The sequence below is a fragment of the Sminthopsis crassicaudata genome, chromosome 6 (assembly GCF_048593235.1).
Source record: "Sminthopsis crassicaudata isolate SCR6 chromosome 6, ASM4859323v1, whole genome shotgun sequence".
Classification (NCBI taxonomy): Eukaryota; Metazoa; Chordata; class Mammalia; order Dasyuromorphia; family Dasyuridae; genus Sminthopsis; species Sminthopsis crassicaudata.
Window position 1 is genome coordinate 205,697,844 of NC_133622.1, and position 23,837 is coordinate 205,721,680.

Sequence of the window (23,837 nt, forward strand, 5' to 3'; positions counted from 1 at the left end):
TATAAACTAATTGCTTCTGGGGCATTTTGCAAAGCTTTTAATGACTCTGAAATCTCTCTCTGAAATACCTCTTTCAAATCTATTTTTCTGTTGATGCAAAATCTGGAAAACCAAAGTCTTCGAAGAATTAAAATCATCAATAACCTCAAAGACAATGTGGGTGTGAATAGGCTGAAGCATATGATCAATTATAGGTATGCTTACAACCTTTCCTGGGAAGACTTTGCATCATATCACTCCCCTGCTCAAGAAGCTTTTTTGGCTCCCTATTGCTTCTAGGATACCATAAAAACACCTCGGTTTGTCATCTAAAATTTTATGTCCACCTATGTTACCAGTGAAGAATTGCACAGGAAAAAATACATGGAAGATGTCATTAGAGAGATATATAACAAGAAAAGAAAGCAGGTTAATTATGTAATGAGAATGAGAAATAACTACTGGCAACCTGGGTATTCCACCAGTATCTTTGCAACATCAAGAGATCAAGAAGTCTATAGAAGACTCTTTGGGGAGAACCATGGAAACGGGCCTTAGCCCAGCAGCTGGAATATAGAAGGTGCTTAATAAATGCTTGTTAACTGACTGACATGAGTAAGAGTCACATGGGATCAGAAGGTATGAATAGGTTGGGAACTATACCATTGGATGGAGTTGTCCATATTGATGACTTCACAGATGTATAGATATTGAATCTTCTGTGGGATGGAAAACCATGGAATTAAATTAGTTATATAGCTTCCTATTCCACAGCAGACCAGGGACAAGAAGAGCTACAACAGGTAGGTTTACTGACTGAAAATGGGAAAGTGATGCAGAAGAGAGAGGCAGAAAAACTACGAGAAGCAAACACAAGCTCACCCAAGGCATGGCAGTCTAGGACCACTGAGGGTAAGAGTCAACAGCCCTACCTATTTCAAAGAACATCATTAATTGCACCCTCAATAGAGACACAGATCTTCGTAATTTTTTCTAGGATCACAGTTCCTCTAACTAGCAGAGCTGCAGTTTTCCCCCAAGCAGTCCTGCCTCACAATCAGTACCAGGACCACGGACACTTCAGCTACATCCCCCGGATTCTCCTTTCCAGATTGTTAATTTCAACAGCTCCGCACATCTGGTTAAAGAACATTATTCTCAATGAAAATATGTGCAATTGCTCAAAAAGAGACAGTTCAAAGGCTTTGGACTCTAGCAGCGGTATCTGAGCTTCACAGCTCCGCTTGGACTGAAATAAATCTTGTCCAACGACCGGCCAGAATGTCTTCCTGGCCGGCTCTATCGGCCTGATCTAGGGAGATGAGGAGAGGGGGTGGAGAACACAGACCCAGCGACTCAGTCTGTGTTTAATCCTGTTTCCATAAGGAGCAGGAACATGTTCTACCACCTTTAGGTAGGGACAATGTTTGCCACCAAAAGCAAAGGCAGTGTTTGCCATCCTCTGACCCTCAGTGGGTAGGGATAATGTTTCTCACCAAAAGCAAGGACAGGGCCTCCCATCCTTTCCTTGTCAAAGGGCAGGAGCAATGTTTGCTATCAAAAGTAAGGACAGAGTCTGCCAGTCCCTGACCTTCACAGGGTAGGAATTGCGCCATAGGAATAGAGATAGCATCTGCCAAGTCTTAGGAACAGTGTTTGCCATGAGAAGCAAGGACAGATTTTGCCATTCTCTGACTTCCAGAGGGTGAAGACTGTGCCATAAGAAATAGAGGAAGTACCTTCCAGCCCCTGACTTTCAGAGGGCAAGGATGATGTTTGCCATGAGAAGCAAGGGCAGTGACTCTGAGTCCAAAGGGCAAGGTGAATAAATACCATCAGAAATAGACATTGCATCTCAGCCCCCACCCTTTTGTGGACTGGGACCTGGCCTTTGAGTGGGCCAGGCTGGTGGCTGCCATATTGTATATGCATACAGACAATAGAACTGATTCTGTCCTCCCACTTCCATTTAACTTCCTTAATATGACAGTGGCTTTTTTCTGTGCTCTGGATGATGGGATTGCTGTTCCTTTCTTCTGAACCAGGGGAAGCAACAATTTCCAAACTATTTTAAACTTCGGTTCCCCAAATTCTCCAGGGACAGAGCCTATTAATTGTCCACTTCATCCCATAAACACCTTTCAGAAACCTTGTTTGTTGCTGTCTTTGTGGTTGTTGTTGCAACTTTAGGGATGATCTCTTTGCACGATACTTGGTTTAAGCCCAAACTTTAAGTGGCAATGGGATTGCCCTATTCTTGTTCATATTAAAACAAAAGTTCAAAAACCTGCTAACCCAAGTCTTTCTTACAAACGGCATCCAGTCTGTTCATTACAGGATCAAAGAGCTAAAGTTAGAAGGAATCTTAGAAGCCATCTCCTTATTTTACAGATAGGGAAACTGAGGCATAGAGAGGTTAAATGCTTTGCCAAAAGTGAAAAATGAGAGGAAATCAGAGAGGAAATTTGCATCCAAATCTTCTGCCTCCAAACTCACTATACTTCATTACCTCTCCTCCCTTGAACACCAACAATTCTTTTATAGTGAGAATCATATAGTTGAGTCCCTAATGATGTGTTTGTTTAATGTTATCCATGTTCATGAAAGACAATGGTCACTCTCCCATGCCATGAAAATTGTAAATTCCTGGGGGGTAAACTTTAGACTTTCTTTATATCCTTTTACCCAGACTTCTAGAGTTGTAGAGCTGGGAAGGACCAACTCTACCTCAGAAATCATTTGATTCAATCTCCACCAAATTTATTTAATATTAATGATATTGTGGGCATAAATACTGAATGAGATTTACTGATCAGAGTGATATTGAAGAATGAGTCTCTCTAGATCCCATCCTCCCCAAAATAGACAGAACTATCTCTACCACCACGTTCTCTGGAATACACTGAATGCAGAGTGTACAGAACTGAGAACAGATTTTCCAACTGGATTTAAAACCACTTAGAAATAAAAGACGGGCCTTAAGCTTGTACTTCTATTTGACCCTGTTTTGGTCAAAGTTAGTGAGTGCTGAAAGTGTATATGTGAGCTCTTGGGCTTTTCAGTCCTTGCCACCCTAACTCGTGCCATTGCCTTTCTACTGTAATGAAATGCCCTTAGTCTCTGCAATACAACAAATCCACCCCCTTATTTGGGTGTTGTGGGAAGGGGGGAGAGAGGGCAGAGTAGGGGAAAAGAAAGCTAATCTTCTGTGAGAATATGAGGGTTATAGTCCTGAGGAGCCATACTTAATAATTTTGAAACCCCCAGAAGTAAGCAGAAAAGATATTCTCAAATCTACTTTTAATGAAAAATTTCATTTGGGTGAGAATGGGAGACTTTGGGAAAAGATTTTAGACTGCACTAGTACAAAGGCAGGACTAAACCAATAAGATATTCACAGGGAGACACCATTAAGTAAAAGCCTATTTAAATGAATTTTTCTTGTTAACTTAATGCTAAGCTCAGTTGTTTCTAAATGCTGGAAAGAAAAAGGAAAGGAAGGAAGGAAGAAAAAAGAAAGGAAAAAATAAAAAAGAAAGGAAGGAGGGAAGGAAGGATAAAAGAAAAGAGGGGAGAAAAAAGGAAGGAAGGCAGAAAAGAAAAGAAGGAAAAAGAGAAGAAATGAAGGAAAGAAGAAAAGAAAGGAAGCAAAAAAGAAAGGAAGGAAAGAAAGAAGAAAGGAAGGAAGGAAGGAAGAAGGGAATGAAGGGAGGAGGGAAGGAGGGAAGGAGGGAAGAATGGAAAGGAGGAGGAAGGCAGGGAAGGATGATTCTTCTTTGGTAAAGAGAACCAGAATTTCTTCTTTTTTGTGTTTTACATTGAAATGAGTAAGCTGGCTGGGTCACAGGCTCATATTAATTACAGAATCACAGGATTTACAGTAGGAAAGGATGTTAAGGATCATCTACTCATAGATCCTAGCTCTGGAGCTGGAAGGGACCTCAGAGACACCATCTAATCCATCCCCTCCTCATTTAATAGATGAGGAAACAGGCTTCTAAAAATTAGAAGGGGCCACAGAGGCCAACCAGTCCAGCCCCTTCATCTGTTAAAGATGACAACAATACTGCCCAAGAAAGTTGTTAAATAACTTACCCACAGTCACATGGGGTGTAGGGCTTGAACCCAGGGCTCTGGAATCAGAGTTACTGTCACTGTGCTACTCTCTGGACCTCAGTTTTACCCTCTGAAAAATGAGGGATTTGCCTGGATGACTTCTACAGACTCTTGTAACTCCCAGTCTTTGATTCTAAGAGTCACTTAAAAGCCATCTGTAGCTCTCTACAAAGGGGGGAAAATCTCCATTAACCAAGAGGTCAATGAAAGCCATCTTCTTGAACCTCCCTGAAAAGTGACTGTGGCAGCAGCCAGCAATGATGATGTCGGTTCACACCATGTCAAAATGGGTCTTCATCCTAAGCTGCTGGTTCACACCAAGGAGTCAAAGTTCAGAGTCACCCAAATGGTAAATAACCAAAGGGACATTTGAACTCAAATCAATATAACTTCAAATCCAGAGCTCTTTCAACTATACCATAATCCAACCCCTACATTTTCATGAGAAGGAAGTGGAAGCCTAATTGGAAAGTAGTTGACTTACCTAGGACCAGAGTTTCTGATATTAAATTCAGTGCTCTGTGTCCCACAATCTAACATTATTGCCCAAAGTCATACAAGCAGGATTTGAAAACAGGCCCTCTGCCTCTAGCTTTAAATGCTCTTTCCACTGCTCCCAGACTTGGAGGGCCTGGGCTGCCAGAAATAGAACAGGACACACAGCTCTAGAAGCCTGTACCATTTAGCTTCTTCCCACATCCTTGGTCCTTCTAAAGAAAGGACTATTCCCTTGTCCCCAGAGATAGAGGGAGGAGGAAGGAAATTGCTTCCCTGACCTCACTACAGATAGGACAAAAATACTGAAAGATGTTTCCTGAAACACCAGCTCCCAGTCCCACCAGTCATGCTGATGATAATATCAGCAGGGCGACAATTGTGCAGCTGTTCTAGCGTCCTGGAAAATTCTCCACTGCCTTGTGCATCTTCCTTTGAGCCCTGCTTCTGATTTGGACTTATAGGTTGTAAGGTGATGCTCCAGCCAATCTTAATGGGAGCTGCATGGAGGGAGGCCCAGGACACAGAATCAGGTGGTAAGAGTCAGAAGGAAGAGCCTGAAAGCTAGCAGAGGGGCTTCAATTCCAACCTGCTATGTGGCTTTGGGCCTGTCATGACTTTTCTGTTTGCTCAATCCCAACATTGTATAGAGAGACGAGACCCATAAAGGTTAAGTGACTTACAGAGTCCCTTAGGTAGTAAGCATCCTGTGTAGGATTTGAACTCAAGTCCTTTGTCTCCGTAGCTCATGCTCTTTCTATTGGGCTACCTTCTGAAAAATGAGAGATTGAACTGGGTGATCTCTATGGATTCTTCCAACTCAGACATTCTTTATTCTATGATTCACAAAAGAACTGTCTGTAGCCCTTTACAAGGAGAAACTGAAATCAAGAAGCTAATGGAAGTCATCCTCTTAAACCTCATTCATAGAGATGGATGGAGATGGTGACTGCCAGAAATATACATGCTGCTTCTCACTGTGTCAGGGCAAGGTCTATATCTATGGTCAGGATCTACATTATAAAAATGCTGGTAACCCCAAGTCATTATTAATCAGAGAAATGCAAATTAAGACAACTCTGAGCTACCACTACACACCTGTCAGATTGGCTAAGATGACAGGAACAAATAATGATGAATGTTGGAGGGGCTGTGGGAAAACTGGGACACTGATGACATGATGGTATACTTAGAGAACCCCAAAGACTCTGCTAAAAAGCTATTAGAAATAATTCAGAATTTTAGCAAAGTCGCAGGATACAAAATAAATCCACATAAATCCTCAGGATTTTTATACATTACCAACACAATCCAACAGCAAGAGATACAAAGAGAAATTCCATTCAAAATAACAGTCGATAGTATCAAATATTTGGGAATATATCTACCAAAGGAGAGTCAGGAATTATATGAGCAAAATTACAAAACACTTGCCATAAAAATAAAGTCAGATTTAAATAATTGGAAAGACATTCAGTGTTCTTGGATAGGCCGAGCGAATATAATAAAGATGACAATACTCCCCAAACTAATCTATTTATTTAGTGCTATACCAATCAGACTCCCAAGAAACTATTTTATTGACCTAGAAAAAATAACAACAAAATTCATATGGAAGAATAAAAGGTCGAGAATTGCAAGGGAACTAATGAAAAAAAAGTCAGAGGAAGGTGGTCTAAGTGTACCTGATTTAAAGCTATATTATAAAGCAACAGTCACCAAAACCATTTGGTATTGGCTAAGAAATAGACTAGTTGATCAGTGGCATAGGTTAGGTTCACAGGACAAAATAGTGAATAAAAATAGCAATCTAATCTTTGACAAACCCAAAGATCCCAAATTTTGGGATAAGAATTCATTATTTGACAAAAACTGCTGGGAAAACTGGAAATTAGTATGGCAGAAACTAGGCATGGACCCACATTTAACACCACATACTAAGATTAGATCAAAATGGGTCCAAGATTTAGGCATAAAGAACGAAATCATAAATAAATTGGAGGAACATGGGATGGTTTACCTCTCAGACTTGTGGAGGAGGAAGGAGTTTGTGTCCAAGGGAGAACTAGAGACCATTATTGATCACAAAATAGAACAATTTGATTACACCAAATTAAAAAGTTTCTGCACAAACAAAACTAATGCAAACAAGATTAGAAGGGAAGTAACAAATTGGGAAAAAATTTTTACAGTTAAAGGTTCTGATAAAGGCCTCATCTCCAAAATATACAGAGAATTGACTTTAATTTATAAGAAATCAAGCCATTCTCCAATTGATAAATGGTCAAAGGATATGAACAGACAATTTTCAGATGATGAAATTAAAACTATTTCCACTCATATGAAAGAGTGTTCCAAATCACTATTGATCAGAGAAATGCAAATTAAGACAACTCTGAGGTATCATTACACACCTGTCAGATTGGCTAAGATGACAGGAACAAATAATGATGAATGTTGGAGGGGATGTGGGAAAACTGGGACACTGATGCATTGTTGGTGGAGTTGTGAAAGAATCCAACCATTCTGGAGAGCAATCTGGAATTATGCCCAAAAAGTTATCAAAATGTGCATACCCTTTGACCCAGCCATACTACTACTGGGCTTATACCCCAAGGAACTACTAGAGAAGGGAAAGGGTCCTGTATGTGCCAAAATGTTTGTGGCAGCCCTTTTCATAGTGGCTAGAAGCTGGAAGATGAATGGATGTCCATCAATTGGAGAATGGTTGGGTAAACTATGGTATATGAATGTTATGGAATATTATTGTTCTATAAGAAATGACCAACAGGAGAAATACAGAGAGGCTTGGAGAGACTTACATCAACTGATGCTGAGTGAAACGAGCAGAACCAGAAGATCATTATACACTTCAACAATGATACTGTACGAGGTTGTATGCTGATGGAAGTGGATTTCTTCAACATAGAGAAGAGCTAATCCAATTCCAATTGATTAATGATGGACAGAACCAGCTACATCCAGAAAAGGAACACTGGGAAATGAATGTAAACTGTTATTTTTACCTTCTGAATCCAATTCTTCCTGTGCAACAAAAAATTCGGTTCTACACACATATATTGTATCTAAATTATACTGTAATATATTTAACATATATAAGACTGCTTGCCATCTGGGGGAGGGGGTTGGGGAGGAAGGGAAAAAATCTGAATAGAAGTAAGTGCAAGGGATAATGTTGTAAAAAATTACCCATGCATATGTACTGTAAAACAATGTTATAATTATAAAATAAAATAAAAAATTAAAAAAAAAAAAAAAAAAAAAAAAGAAAACTGGGACACTGATACATTGTTGGTGGAGTTGTGAAAGAATCCAGCCATTCTGGAGAATGATTTGGAACTGTGCTCAAAAAGTTATCAAACTGTGCATACCCTTTGATCCAGCATTGCTGCTATTGGGCTTATATCCCAAAGAGATTTTAAAGAAGGGAAAGGGACCTGTATGTGCAAGAATGTGTGTGGCAGCCCTTTTTTGTAGTGGCTAGAAACTGGAAGTTGAATGGATGTCCATCAATTGGAGAATGGTTGGGTAAATTGTGGTATATGAAGGTTATGGAATATTATTGCTCTGTAAGAAATGACCAGCAGGATGAATATAGAGAGGCTTGGAAAAATTCATATGAACTGATGCTGAGTGAAATGAGCAGGATCAGGAGATCACTATACACGTCAACAACAATACTGTATGATGATCAGTTCTGATGAATGTGGCCCACTTCAACAATGAGATGAACCAAATCAATTCCAACAGAGCAGTAATGAACTGAACCAGCCACACCCAGAGAAAGAGCTCTGGGAGATGACTATGAACCACTACATTGAATTTCCAATCCCTCTAATTTTGTCCGCCTGCATTTTGGATTTTCTTCACAGGCTAATTGTACATTATTTCAAAATCCGATGCTTTTTGTACAGAAAAACAACTATATGGACATGTATACATATATTGTATTTAATTTATACTTTAACATATGTAACATGTATTTGTCAACTTGCCACCTGAGGGAGGGGTGGGGGGAAGGAGGGGAAAAGTTGGAATAAAAAGTTTTGCAATTGTCAATGCTGAAAAATTACCCATGCATAGATCTGGTAAATAAAAAGTTATAATAATAATAATAATAAAAGAAAATGCTGGTTCCCACTGTGTCAAGGCAGGGTCTTCATCATGAAAATACTGGGTTCCCCTGAATCAGGATGATTCAACATGAGACTGCTGATGTCTGGACAGGCCTACATACTGAATAAAAAAGGCTTTTTCTTCTAATGTTTCCAGTACCTAATAGCTATGGGCATGATAAGGTTTTGTGGAAGAATCAAATAAAACTATCTCAATTCCTTATTTCAGAAATCATGGATAGCCAAAATAAGCCATTATCCTTTGTAGTTCTCTTCTACAAATGGGTTCTCATTTAAAGCTATGATACCACTGTAGTTTTGCAGTTTTATATCTCTCCTAATACTGAGCACAGGACACTATATACAGTAGGTGTTTAATAGATGTTTGTTGATTTGAAGAGTCTGTTAACTTAAATATTCTCCAGCAGAGGAATCCAAACAAATGGAATACAATGGAAAGACTTCTGGATTTTGTATCAAAAGACCCCTAAAGTCTTTTCCAAGAGCAGCTAGACAGTAGATAGGTACAGATCCTGGAATGCAGAAGACCTGAGTTCAAATCTGACTTCAGGCCACCTATGTGAGCCTGAGAAAGTTGCTTAACCCTGTTTGCCTCAGTTTCCTCATCTGCAAAATGAGATGGAGAAAGACATAGCACACTAGTCCAGTATCTTTGCTTAAAAAAAAAAACTCAAATGGGATTATGGAGTTAAACACAACTGAAATGACAACAACACAAAACCCCACAAAATCTCTTCTAGTTCCAATGAATATTTAGGAAATCAAATGTATTCTCATCATTTTTGACAGAATAATTTAAGAAAAATGTTGCATTCTTTACCTAACCACCAAAAAATCATACCTCTCTCACCTTAGCTCAAAATTAGAGAAAGCTTGGGTTTTCCCATTGTGTTCCCACTATTTCTCCTACCATACCCACATGGAGCAGATCCATTGAATCCTTGAATGTCTGGCCTTTTAGAACTATGAGCCCCAAGGCCAAATAGCTAAAGAAAATGAGGGGCTCCTTGAACCAGACCCAGTATGCCCACCAAAGAAGAAAGAGAAACATGTTACCTAGCAGTGGACTGCAGGACCCGATGTGCTAACTGCTGCCAAAGGTGAAGAAGGGATCATGAAATGTTGATCCTGGGGTACCTTCAGTGTGGGCCCGTCCTCCTGTTTGGAACAAGAAGAAGCGATCTCAATAGTGAAATTTGAATGGGATTCTCAACAGGATTGGCAATCTGATCAAACTCAGAGAGCCCGGGTCAGTCACAACTCCCAGATTGTCCCAACACTGCCAAATATCAATCAGAACTCAGAGCTCTTTACCTAGTCATTGGGGAGGTTCAGACAAAGCCTCGGGATGAATGATGGTAAACAGGGATGGGAGATTTGACCTGGTGTGCTTGCTCATCCTCCACATTTTCCTCCAATTCTTCCCCAAAGGCTGCCTACCTTTAGAGAACTTTCAAGACAGACCCCTCACATTCTAAAGTAGGAAGGTTCAGCTGCAGGGCAGACAGAAAGGCCCCATGGTCTTTAAGACCTGGCTATTGAAGCAGCAGGACAGATTATCAAGCCTCATGGAACTTATTAAACAACAACATGACAAATGGTCCCCAACCAGTGGCTATTGGAAAGGAGAGAATGTCCCCAAGAACGAGAGCTGGTACACATCTATCATCCAAGAACCCGTTAAACTCGGTGCCCTCCAAGAACTGGCCTTCAAATGACATTCTTTAACTGCAGCAGCTCATTAAAGCTGTCTTGGTCTTGTTGGAAGTGAGGAGAGGGGGCGGTAGTTCAAAAGGGGGGAGCATGGTGGAAGAAAAAAACACCCAGTCACATGTAAATTCAAAACAAGCCTCAAGGCTAAGTATTAATTTGGGGATTATCCATGCCTCTGTTACTCTCCCTTAGTGCCATTAGCCAAACATGCCCAAAGTGCTCTTTTATGGAAAAAAGGTGATGCTGAGTGCCCTGAGTTAGACTGGGGTGGGGAGATAGTTTTCTACTCCTCATTTCTAATTCTGGGGTTCAGATGGGGTGCAGTCTCCTTAGCTAAGTCTTCAAAGCCTCGGGTGATTGAAATCTTTCCTACCTACCTCCTGGAGAAATGGGGGCTCTTACATGCTTCTCTCCCCCAAATTCTGCTCCAGCAGGTGAAACTTTGTGCAAAGACCCACAGAAAGAACAAGATATACACAATGACTGAGCTGACGGTTTCAAATAGGGGCTGCATAAATATGAGATTAATTAATGTCTCATAAATCAACACCAGGGTCTGCAAGCTGCAGAAAGGGCAGGTTTGGGTTCAACATAAAGAAAAACTTCCTAACAATTAGAATGGCCCAGCTTGGTGGGTCATAGGATCATAAGATTTAAAGCTGAAAGGGACTGCAGAAGTTGTGTTTTCCAACTTTCTTATTTCACTTGCAAGTCAAGACATCGCCCTCCTGAAGTTATTGGTCCTCTTTGAGAATGAAGTAACAATAACAATAATAATAATTTTACAGATAGGGAAAACAGGGACCTAGAGAATCAAATGATTTAATTGAGGCTGTGTATGTAGTTAGTATCAATGTGAGAATTCAAATCCAAGTATTCTGATTCTAGAGTTTCCCATCATCCCTCAAAGCCTTTTAAGTAGACACTGGATGAACACTTGTCCCAGAATATTGTAGAGGGAATTTCTGCTTGGGAACAGGTTAGACTAGATGACCTTTAAGGCCCTTTTGGGCTTCCGGCCTAGATTCTGTCTGGTGTCCTTAGTTTCATGGGTTGATGATACCATATATCAAGACCCCTGGCCAAATGTCAGAAAGTCCTGACACTTTCCTTAAAGATCCTGAGGTCCCTGGAGATTCTACAAGGCCCCTAAAAGGAGATATTCTTTCCATCACGCTATCATGCTTGAGAAGGTGTTTCCCTATTTCTGAGCTTGTGGACCATACTCAGGTATCTATGGATGGAGAGCACTAGTAGTGGTCTTCTGAGACATTTCTGGGCACTTGATATCTTGGAGAGGAGCCAAAACGCATCCACAGGGATGATTAAGTGCTTTGGGGAAAGTTGGGTCCATCTGGAAGTTATCAAAAGCTGCTTGTGGAATGGTATGAGGGGAGTCAGAAATAATTGCTTGAGGGGTAGGAAACCTGTTCTGTATTAGGAGCAACTAAACTATTAAAAAAAAAATCCACTGACGATTACTTTGACAAATAGAAATCTTTTTGTTGTTATTGTTGTTTGTTTGTTTAAAATAAAGAAGGGCATAAAATCTTCCGTTTGGTTTCCACTCCAATTTTTAACTTATAGTCAGGGAAGGTGTCCTGGAGCAACAGAAATGACACCAGAGAGGTGGGGATCTACAGGAGCAGAATACTGTACGTGCTGCCAATTGCAGTTGTTTTGTTGGGTTTTTTCCCTAATTATTTTTCTTTATTAAAAGGAAGGGCCTGATGGGTTGAGATATTTTGGGAAATAACTGAGGTATAAAACACACACACAGTGTCAATAGAATTTTAAATAAAAAAATAACATTGGACTAAGATTCAGGAGGTTCAAGTAAGAATTAAGAGATATTAGAGAAATGACTTAATCTTTCCAGCCTCTATTTTTCATCTGTAAAATAAAGGTGGAGTGGAATAGAAAGATCCATTATTCAGCTCTGCCACGAACTTTCCATATGATTTTGGGTAAGTCAATTCCCTTCTCTGAGCCTCAGTTTCCCCATCTTTAAAATAAGGGGATAGCATTCGATAGCTTCTGAGTAACTCCAAATCTATAATCCTTTGATTACCCATTATGTCTAAGGGCCCTTCTAGCTATGATGTTCTATTACTGTAGAAATTCTACTAAAATGATATATTTCAGTGAAGGCATAGGAACAAATTGGGGGAGAGATGTAGAAGAGAGCAGAAATGATGTGTGGAAACTGCAAAGAAAGATGAACAGACAGGAGGAGAGATGGATATGGTGGCAGAGAGAAACAAAGGACATGTTCAAACCCAGAAACACACACAGATACACACAAGATAGATTGACAGAGATAGCTACAGGGACTCAAAGAGAAGGAAAAGCCCCAGAAACATACGCAGCCTTTCATGGAGTATCAACCTTATCTTATGGTCTCATAGCATACAGTAGATAGAGTGATGTTGCATTTTTACAACCACAGGCATAAATAAGGATCATATTTCTGGCATTTATTACAAGAAATTAAGTGAAGGGCTGGATTTAGGCTATAGAACAGAAGGTCTCCAGGCTTATTCTGTTGTCATCCACAAATAACAGATTCACCAGAAAAATGACATGGAAAATGGTACTTATTTCACATCAGTGGGAGAACTTCTCCATTACTGAAGGTTTTCAAACAGAGACTGCACGGCTACCTGTTGGAGATACTGGAAAAAGAAGGTGACCAAATGCTCTCTGAGGCCTCCTTTAGCTCAAGGATCCTAGATTTATAAATAATAAGCTATTTATACATGCATCGGTACAATTCTACATATAAAAGAGTTTCAAGGGAAGAAGCTGTTGAGCTTCCTGATGCCCCCTAACATCCTTCTACTGAAGTCTTATATAGTATAGTATCACACATAGGTCCTTCTCCCACCATCTTGTTTTCCTGTGCTTCTGAAATGAATATGTCCTAGAGTTCTAAACAGTCAAGGCCCTGAACTACTCCTAATACAGTTTTAGTCTCTTGCTATAACTCTGAAAAAAAGAGAGCCAATCAAGGATTCTCACCACTCCCTTCATTTAATCCTTCACCTCCTTACTCTGTATTAGATAGAGCTCAGGCTATAACTTGTTCCTTGAACATTTCTTCTTCTGATCACCCCAGAAATAGCTCCATTCTCCTCTTCATGAAACCTTCCTTAACTATCTGCAAGTGATGCTATTTCTTCCCTCATGCCTGTGTAATCTTCCTGTCACATTTTGATACCCTGTAGAGGTTCAACAGACAAACGCAATGTTGCATAGTAGTTAGGGTGGGACTTGGAGGAAAATCTGGGGTCATCTCCTAGCTCTGAAACAATGTAAGTAGGGTTACTGAGCCTGAATCTCAGTTTATTCATCTGAGAAATGGGGTTATAGGATAATATATTGGAAAGAGGGCTGACTTTGGAGTTAAGATTTTTGGAGCAAAAGCCGAATATCTTAAGCAAGTTACTTACCTTTGTCTGCTTCAGTTTCCTCAACTGTAAAATGGGGATAATAATCACATATCTCACAGGTTCTTGTGAGAATTAAATGAGGTAATATTTCTAAAGCACCTAACATGTGCCTGGCACATGGAATAAATGATTGCTTCTTTCTCTTCTCCATTGTTGTAAGGGTCAAATGAGATAAAGTATAGAAAGAAAACACTCTGTAAACTACCAATCCCTGCATAAATGTCAGATATTTTTATTTCCCCTAGTTGAATGGATATTTCTTAAGAGTGGGGATAGTTTCATTTTTGCCTTTATAACTCTGGTGGCTGGCACATAGTAGGTGCTTAATAAATGCTTCTTGAACTGAATGATAGTAAGTTCTCCATCACTAGAGATATTCAAATAAAGACTGGCTGGTTATTTGATTAGGGATGTAGGAAAAAGAAGATGCACCTTGGGTAGAAGCCTTCTGAGGTCCCCTTTAACTCTAGGCTCTAGGTTCATAAATAATGAGCTATTTAATGCATGCATCAATACCATTTCACATATACATGTCTTCTATTGAGAATTATCTGCTTTGAACTTGTCTATTTACTATTGAAAGCTCAATGTGTCCAGCTTGCCTTGCACAGCAATTAACCCATCATGCTCAAATGGATTCTCACTCCACACTTACAGCCAACAGTGATATTTCAGTTCTGTTGACAATTTTCTTATGGATTTTGTATGGAGAGAATTCAGACCATTTCTGGAATTCAGTTTAAAAAAATATTAAGCGTGTCCAGAAGAGACAAAGCAAAGCTGAGAAGAGAATCGAATGTACCAGGATCAGCTGAAAAAGCCTAACCGTGAGAGTTATCTAATTATTCGGAGATCTTTCCTCTAGAAAAGACACTAACACTAGACAATTTTTACTTATTCTTGGAGAAAACCAGAAGCAATGGGAGGGAAAATGATAGAAAGGCAGATTTCAATTCAATAGTGGAGCACTTTTTAACAATTCGAGCTGCCCCGGTCTGGAACCCGCTGCTTCTACAGGAAGTGAGTTCCCCATCATTTGCAGTGGTCCAGATGACTTCTCATCAGAAAGGCTGTCGAGGGATTCATGTCTAGACGACCCCTCTGGGCTGCTTGACTGTCATGAAATGCCATCCCCGCAACATGCAAGTCCCCTACAGACTTATGTGGCAATGCTGGGATTTCATTTCAGGTGGCATGATGGCTCTGAACAGAAGCCTTGTTCGGAAATAGACCCTGTGCCAAGTTGAAGTTTCCACTGACTCCTCACGGTCTGCATGAGTGGGGAGATTAATGAGATTCAGGATTCAAAAAATAGTACTCCGAGAAGCTAAAAATGTCTGCGCCCAGGGCCTTAAATAGTCCCAGGGGGACAAAGGCATTTTTTTCTAATGTTCCCCATTCACCCGGAGCCCCTCATGTCAAATGCCAAGTTAAATCTGTCTCCCGGGAAACTTTCTTTGTTCGGTTCACCCTAAATGCATCAGATGCACTGTTTCCAAAACAGGAAATGCTGGTGATTTATGCATTTTTTAACTTGTTGTCACCCCATTGCCTTTCGTGTGTGTCTGTAACTTGAGGTGAACAGGGAAAGCAAAAGGGAAGGAGTAAGCCAGGGTTCTTGTTTCCTTTTGCTTATAAATAAAGCTTTGCCTTTATTCTAAAAGGAAAGATAAGCCATAAAATGAAACGAGAATGCACAAAAACAGAAGCCATACTAGACGTTGTGCGTTCTGTGGATCGACTTAAAGGCTTCTTAGTAACAGCATCAGATTGGGTTTCTAGCCTGGCTAGAAATTCTCTTAGCTGTGTCATTTGCCAGAGATTACAACTATTGTTATGGTAGTGACATGGCTTTAAACTTTACAGAATGATTTCACAATAACCTGTAAGGTAAGTATTGCAAGTATTTTTACCCCCATTTTCCAGATGAGGATCAGGGAGATAATGGCACTTGTCCAAGGCCACACCACTAGAAACTGTCAGAGAAGGCTTTGAAGCCATGTAAGTTCAGTGCTCTTTTATACCATTATTCCTTCTTGGGAAGCCCATCTTTTTTTTTCTTTTCAAATTAAATTTAATTTTTTTCAATGAACAAAAATAAAGTTTCTCACCCTCCATCCCAACCCCACTGGAAAAAAAAAAAGAAAACAACAATAAAATCCAAACTCTTGTAATGAGTAGGTATGGTTAAAAAAAATCCTGTATTAGAAATCTTAAAAAACAACATGCCTAATTCTGAAGTTTGAGTCTATCACTTCTCTTGTCAATAAGTGAGCAGCATTAGTCCTATAGAATCATGGTTGATCACTGGTCCTGTAGAATCATGGTTGATCATTGGTCCTATAGAATCGTGGTTGATCATTGGTCCTATGGAATCATGATTGATCATTGGTCCTATAGAATCATGGTTGATCATTGGTCCTATAGAATCATGAGTGATCATTGGTCCTATAGGATCATGATTGATCATTGGTCCTATAGAATCGTGGTTGATCACTGGTCCTATAGAATCATGAGTGATCATTGGTCCTATAGGATCATGGTTGATCATTGGTCCTATAGAATCGTGGCTGATCATTGGTCCTATAGAATCGTGGTTGATCATTGGTCCTATAGGATCATGATTGATCATTGGTCCTATAGAATCGTGGTTGATCATTGGTCCTATAGAATCGTGGTTGATCATTGCATTGATAAGAGTTCCTAAGTCTTTCAATTTGTTTGTTTTTAATGGAGTCTCTTATGGTATAAACTGTTCTCCTGATTCTGTTCACTTTACTTTGCATTTTCCATGTCTTCCTAGGTTTCTCAAAAACGTCCCCTTTTACCATTTCTAATGATAAGATAATATTATTTTCTTCTCTGTTATCCTTCACTTTCACTTTGGTATATTTCACTTCCAAGCTATGGTTCTCTCTTTTGTTTTTTTGAGCCTCTCCATCATAGATTGCAGGTTTTCTATTCTGCCCATTGTATTTGCTATGCAGGACATAAATCTGGCTCCCCTAATTCTCACTTCTCTTTTGAACCACTGAGGAACAGAGTATTGTGGTTCCCTGATCTCCTCAAATTCTACAGTCTCTTCCATCTCATTGCATTGTATAATATTTAACATAGATGCCTGAACTTTGTTCTTAGATCTAAAATCTACAAAACCTTCTGTGGTTACTGTTTTTCCTTCTGATTTATCTGCTTTTTCCTTCTTCCTGAAAACTGACAATTTCAATCTTTTCCCCTTTTATTTCCCCATCTCACTCACATTCTAATTTCTTCTCCTCTGACAATGGTTTTCTTTGGACCTGGATCTCAAAGCATATCCGTTTTCCTCACAGTAAGCCGTTTACCAGCCTAGATCTCTGCCTGAAGGGGATGGTCAGAACTGACCCTAGCTGGACACCATGCTCTTTCCCTCAAGCTTTACACCACACCTGCCTCCTGCCGTCCATCCCTAGTGCCCTGTCTTGGTTCCCTGTAGCCCTCTCTCTGTTCCTCAGTTCTTTGGACCAGCACTGGCTGTTCAGATCTGTGCAGCACTAGCACTATGGGGTATGGCAGAGAGACTGCAATCTCACTGGCTGGCTATCACGGCCAGTTTCTGAAGCCTGGAGCCAGGTTTTCCATGGCATTGGAATGAGGGAGAGGGGACCAATATGTGGGAGTGGGTTTTGTTGTTAGTATAATCATGTTTTAGGGTTTACTAACAGTCTCACTACTGATATTGTGGGATGGGGAATAAGGGCGCTGAGGGAAATCAGGGTCAGCGAGCATCAGTTTATGGATTTGAAGGGATTTTTTAAACTTTCTTTTGAATTTTGGATATCCTAGACCATGGAGACAGCTGACATTGCTTTATATTTGGCGCGTCGTTTCTGTTTGGAGAGATTTGCTAGCTTGTGAGGATCAGAAAAAATATTTAATCCTCTAGCTCGTTGCTCATGGTACTCATGGTGGGACAGTGCATGATTGCCTTCTATTATATCCACAGACCATCATTTTTTCAGCCATTCCCCAATTACTGCCATCCCTCCTAGTTCTTAGAGCTCCTGTAAAAATTCTCATACATAGGGGTCCTTTTCTGCTTTCTTTGGAAGTCCCATTTTCTCCAAATGCTTTACCAGTAGCTCTAAAAACTGGAGTTTTCACTTCTCTTTCTCTGGCTCCAACCCCAGGCATAAAAATCCACCCTGTTGTGATTATTCTGCTCTTAGCTCCAACCCCAGGGGAGCGTACTTCCTCTTAAGGCTGCTCACTCCATTCTTGGGCAGCCCCGGTGGTTAAAATTCTTTATATTAAGCTCAAGTTTGCCTTCCTCTTACTTGGGTTGGGAGAGAAAGAAAGAACACAGTGAATGAAGATGGCAGGGAGCACTGACTTTGCAGTGAGAGGAGATGAGTTCAAATCTCACCTCTGCCATTCACTACCCAGGTCCCCTTCCAGCTTTGTAGCTCACATCCCATGAGTGAAAGGTGGGTACCATGCATCCCTAAGGAGTGAGTTTTAACTTATCTGTTAATTAATTATTCTAAGATTTCAAGGAGAGCGCTTTATGAGCTACTAAGAAGCATGATTCTGCTCAGTATAAAGGAGCTTTGATCTGTCTCAAAGTGGAAAGAAATGGCCTCAATAAGTAGTGAGATCCCCATCACTGGAGGTCTCCAAGCAGAAGTCTGAAGTAAATGACCACTTGCTAAGGCTGTAATAGAAGGCATTCAAACTATATAGGAAAATGAGATCACTTCCCACATCCCTTCCAGTTCTGAGCTGTGATTTCATGCCCCGTTCCATACTCATTTCAGTTTTGCTACTCTTACTGGAATAATTATTATTGTCAATATTCGTATCGCATTTAAAGGTTTGCAAAGCACTTTACAAATGCTATTGTATTTTATCTTGGGAGGCAGGTCCTATTGTTATCATTCCCATTTTACAGATGGGCAAAGTGAGGCAGGCAGACATACTTGTTCAGGATCACACAAGAAGTGCTTAAGGCTAGATTTGACTACAGGTCTTCCTGACTCCAGGACCAGAGTTATCTCTACTGTGCCAACTGGTGAGAAGGATAATGGGGACTAAAGGTAAAGACTGAACTTCCTGCTTGTTAAGGCTTTGTTTGGGGAAGAGGGAAGCTACCTAAACAGAGGGCTCAGGATGAGGCTCATGATGATATCCTTTGTTCCTAGAGGCTGGACTGAAATAAGAGCCATGTGTCAACCCTGCTGGTACCCGGCGAGGTGCACCTGCACCTACACCTACATCTACATCCGACCCCTTGGTCAGACTTGGTCACTCCTTCATGTGCTCCTCAGAGGCTGCAAGGGGAGCCCCAAGATTTAGACCTTTTTACACTTCCTTCTAAAGGCAAGCAGGTGTGCTGCCCACATGTGCGTGCACACACACACACACACACACACACACACACACACACACACACACTATTCCTCTTCCTCTTGAGATTGTAATTTTTCTTTTCAATCATCTCCATCCATCCTTGGTTCTCTGTCTGTTGTCTGTTTCTCGTTCTCTTTCTTGTTCTTTATGGGTATTTCTCTCTGTGTGTTTCTATTCCCTCCTCTCTCTTTCTATCTCTCCCTCCATCCCTCCTTCTCTCTCTCTCTTATTCTCTCTGTTTCTCTCTTAGGTTCTCTCTCCATGTCCCTCGTTCTCTCTTGTTCTTTGTGTAGCTCTCTCTTTTTTGTTTTCTGTCTGTCTCTCTGTCTCTGTCTCTCTTCTCTCTTTGTCTCTCTCATTCTCTTTCTCTGTCTCTTTCTCATTCTCTTTCTTGTTCTCTGTTGCATGTTTCTCTCTCTGCCTCTCTTTCTCCCTCCCACTGTCCCTCCATCCCTCCCTCCTTCCATCTCTCTCATTCTCTCTTTTTTGTTCTCCCTTTGTCTCTTTCTTTCTCATTCTCTCTCTCTTATTCTCTCTCTCTTTCCCTCCCTCCCTTCCTCCATCTCTTTCTTTTTGTCTCTGTCTCTCTGTCTGCTTCTCTTCCTCTCTGTCTCTCTCCTGTTCTCCCTCTGGCTGCTTTTGTCCCTGCATTCATCACCCAGCCCTCTTTTCAATGGCTGTGCTTCTCCCAGGCTATTTTTACCACCCATTTAGGGAGTTTATTCTCCATCCAGCATCTTTCTCATTGTTTAAAGTGTCCCATGCTGCTGACTGGCTTGTGCTGGGGCAGAAGCATGGCCAGGCTTTGCTAGCTGACCTCTGGGATTCTTCCTGTTCTTTTGCAAGTCCCGTCTGAGCTGAGCCAAGGACAGCCTTTCTCCCTTCCTGGCTTCTTTCATGCCATCTGCAATCCCTTCCATGGACCCTTTTCTATCTCCCTCTTGCCTAAAGATTTTTACATTACCCAAGCTTCACCTTTTCTTTGAAATCACACATTTTTGTGGAGCCTCCAAATTTGTAAAGGATTCAAGTCTAGAAGTTAGGAAACCGGGTTCTGGTGACAGATCAACCTCTAACATCACATTGGAGGGAAAGAACATTACTTGGCAAGGAGAACATGACTCTTTCCCGGCCCTCAGTTATTCCATCTGTCAAATAGAAGATTTGGATTAGATAATCTTCAAGGGTTTTTTCAGACCTGACATGATATCATCCTCACCTTGTCCAAATTTCTTTCACATTTCAACTCTTCTCCTTTTCCGTGTTTTATTTTCTCAACCTAATAATTCTCTTTGGGAGCTGGAGAAAATCTTCGTGATAATTTTGTCCAACACCTTCATTTTATGGAGAAGGGAAGAGGCATGACCCATAGATGCAGTGAACAAGGGGAAATGAGAGCTCTGTCCCAGAGTACTGACCCTGGGGAGGGGATGCTTCCTCTGCAAGGCTGGCCATCGTCCCTCTGCCTCGCACAAAACCCTCCTGCCAAGCTGCGCTCTTGGGCTGTGTGATCATTCCTGGGCCACCATCCCTGGGTCTGGCTACCTTCCCAGGACCTGCTTCCTCCCAAACTCCCTTGGTATAGAACGTATTCTGGTGGATGGGCTGACACCCAACCCCATCTATAGCCAGACAGTGCCTCCACTTTGTGCCTCCACATCCTCCCCACCGACCTTCACGATGGAATTTACAGGTTATGTTGACCACCATTTACCCAGTAGTTGGGGACATGGAGAGTCAAACCCGGTCCACAGGTCTTGTTCATCCAGCTGTCTTTCTAAATTTGTGAGTTACTATCCCACTTCCTGATTAAGGGCAGCTAGGTAGGGCAGTGGATAGAGCCAGGGCATGGAATCAGGAAGGCTTGAGTGCAAACCCAAGTCACCTAAATCTCAATTTGCTTCAGTTTCCTTATCTGTAAAATGGGGATAATAACAGCACCTCTTTCTCAGGGCTCTTGCAAGGATCAAATGAGATAATGATTTCCTTAGCACAGCTCCTGGCACTTAAGTGTTAAATAAGTGCTAGCTATTTTATACAGATAACATGAGTTAACTACACTTTTTAAAGAAAATATGGGTTCTCAGATTATGCCCCTCTGAAAGATGCTTAACTAAGAAGAACCTGCAAACCTTAGCTGTACTATAGAAATAGATGCCTGTTTTATGTATTTTATCTCATTTGACCCGGGATAATAGGTAACATGACAGACTTGGAGGTTGACTAATCTGAGTTCAGAACCCGTCTCAGGGCACTTACTGACTAGGTGACCCAGTCTCAGTTTCCCCATATGTAAAATGGGGACAACAGTACCTACTGCATAGGGTTGGTGTGAGGATCAGATGAGATCATATAAATCTTATCTCCAAGTTACATAGTGTCATTATCCCCATTTTACAAAGAAATCCCCTGCTATGCCTTCAACATTGCCCTGAGGACCTCTAACTGAAGAATAAATAAAAACCAGCCATACTGCCGTTTGGGGAGGGAGTAATCTATGTCTTTTTATCCTGAATGGGGTAAAATACAAAGAAACTGGGGGGAGGGCACCAACCTGTATACAAAGAAACCTAAAGACTACATAATGGCTTAGAAAATCATATATTAACATTATGTGGTTTTTTTTTTTGGTTAAATATTCTCCAATTATATTTTGATCTGGTTCAAGCCTCAGTTGAGAATGTTGTGGGCCTGTACAGACTGTGTTTAGGGGACTTTAATGACTTTCGATTCTTTTATTAGATCCTATTGTTTTCATCTATTTTTTTTTTTTGCTGAGGCTGTTGGGGTTAAGTGACTTGCCCAGGGTCACACAGCTAGGGAGTGTTACGTGTCTGAGGCCAGATTTGAACTCGGGTCCTCCTGATTTCAGGACTGGTGCTCTCTCACTACAGCAATAGCTGCTCCATCTATTTTATATAGAATCTTGAGAAATCACTAAGGTCTACACCTTGGCTACAAACATAACCAGTAAGGGCATTCTTTGTTCTGTAGGCCTGCTCAGCACCTGGACGCTGCAAGGAGAAAGAACTATCCGGGTGACCGGTCCATGCCCTGATGGCAGAGGCCACTTTGTGTGTGATGTTAAAGGGCCTCTCATGACCAGCAGGTCAGCAGCCTGTAAGCCCAGATGTCAGAGAGCCTGCCTCTGGCTTCAGATTAAACAGGACAGTGGTGGAGAGTCCCTCGGACTCTTGGGAAGTCTAAAGTACCGGGTTTTTTCTTCTAGACCTCTAACAAAGAAGACTTCAAACTAAAACACTTTTCTTATGGACTTGCCTTGAGAACTCACTGTATCTTAGAAAGTGCAGGGCCTTTGTCTGGAACAGGTCAGGGGCTTTCAGGACCCCATGTGGCAGCCCCTGAGATTCACCGCCCCAGGGCTATTACTTCTTCCAGGATGCCTTGATGACAGACTGTGCAGGCCATGGGTCCCCATCCACATGGACAGCACGAGCCCCATCCATGAATGTAACAACCTAAATTTAGCTCGAGATAATAGAAAATCCTTCTCCGCTGAATAATCCAAGTGGACGGTACATTCTTTCCACCAAGGAAACAGCATCGGCCCTTTGGGGCCGGGAGAAGCTGATGGGGAGAGCCTTGGCAGTAAGGGCAAGGGGAGGAGGGGAAGGATTCTAAATGGCTTTGAGCAGCTACTCCATCCATCTCTCAAGCTGCTGCCCTTTGAGATTCCCTTGAACTGGAGTAAACCAGAAATCCCAAACAAGGGTTTCCACTGATTGGAATTATCGATGCTTACTGCCCTGAAAATGCCCCTTGACTTTTAACCCTGCCTCCCAGAGATCTGACCAAGTCGTCCCCTTACTCAAAACTCTTCTGATTTCTCATTGCCTCTCGGATAAAATACAGAATGTTTATGTTCTGAATAAATATACAAAATTCTCGTCGCCGGCATTTAAAGCCCTTTACTATCTAACCTCCATCTTCTTTTCCAGATTTGTTTCATGGAACTCCTCTTCATACATCCTTCTCTCCAGTCAGACTGGCCTGCTGCATTCCCTGAGAAAACTATTCATCTCCAGCCTCCCAGCCTTTGTAGGGTTGCCCCCCACATCCAGAAGGCACCCCTTCTTCACCCCCATTTCATAGGATCCCTAGCTTCTTCAGCTCAAGAATAAAGACTCCCCTCAGTAGCTCCTCTTCCTCTTGAATTTACTGTATGTTATTTTGACTAGAATCCATGCTTCAATTTTACATGCTCCAATATAAAGCATAAGTTCCCTGAGGGCAGGAATGGATGCATTTTCCCCCTTAGTATCCCCAGCACCTCCTACAACGCCAGGTATACAGTTAAGTGCTTAATAAATGTTTATTGAATTTCATCGAGTTTCAAAAGGAGCCATTATTAAGATGCTTTATGAGTGTTATTGTAAAGAACTTCAGCAGAAAGCTCACATGTTCAAGACAGAAGATAAGAGAGAGCTGGGAGGGCGAGGGAGGCTCAGGACTTCTTGTGCAACCCTCCCCTCCAGACAAGCTTCCAAGAACTCTCCCATTGCGGTGATCTGTGCAG

The 23,837-nt window shown here is 41.3% G+C and overlaps 1 protein-coding gene across 1 annotated transcript in view; it reads right to left on the reverse strand.

Moving 5' to 3' along the window:
- IRAG1 (inositol 1,4,5-triphosphate receptor associated 1) overlaps nt 1–23,837 on the reverse strand; it is a 138,867-nt gene that overhangs the window by 86,717 nt on the left and 28,313 nt on the right. The window contains 1 exon segment of the mRNA XM_074273242.1: nt 9,804–9,905. The gene's annotated coding sequence lies outside the window, so the exon portion shown is untranslated.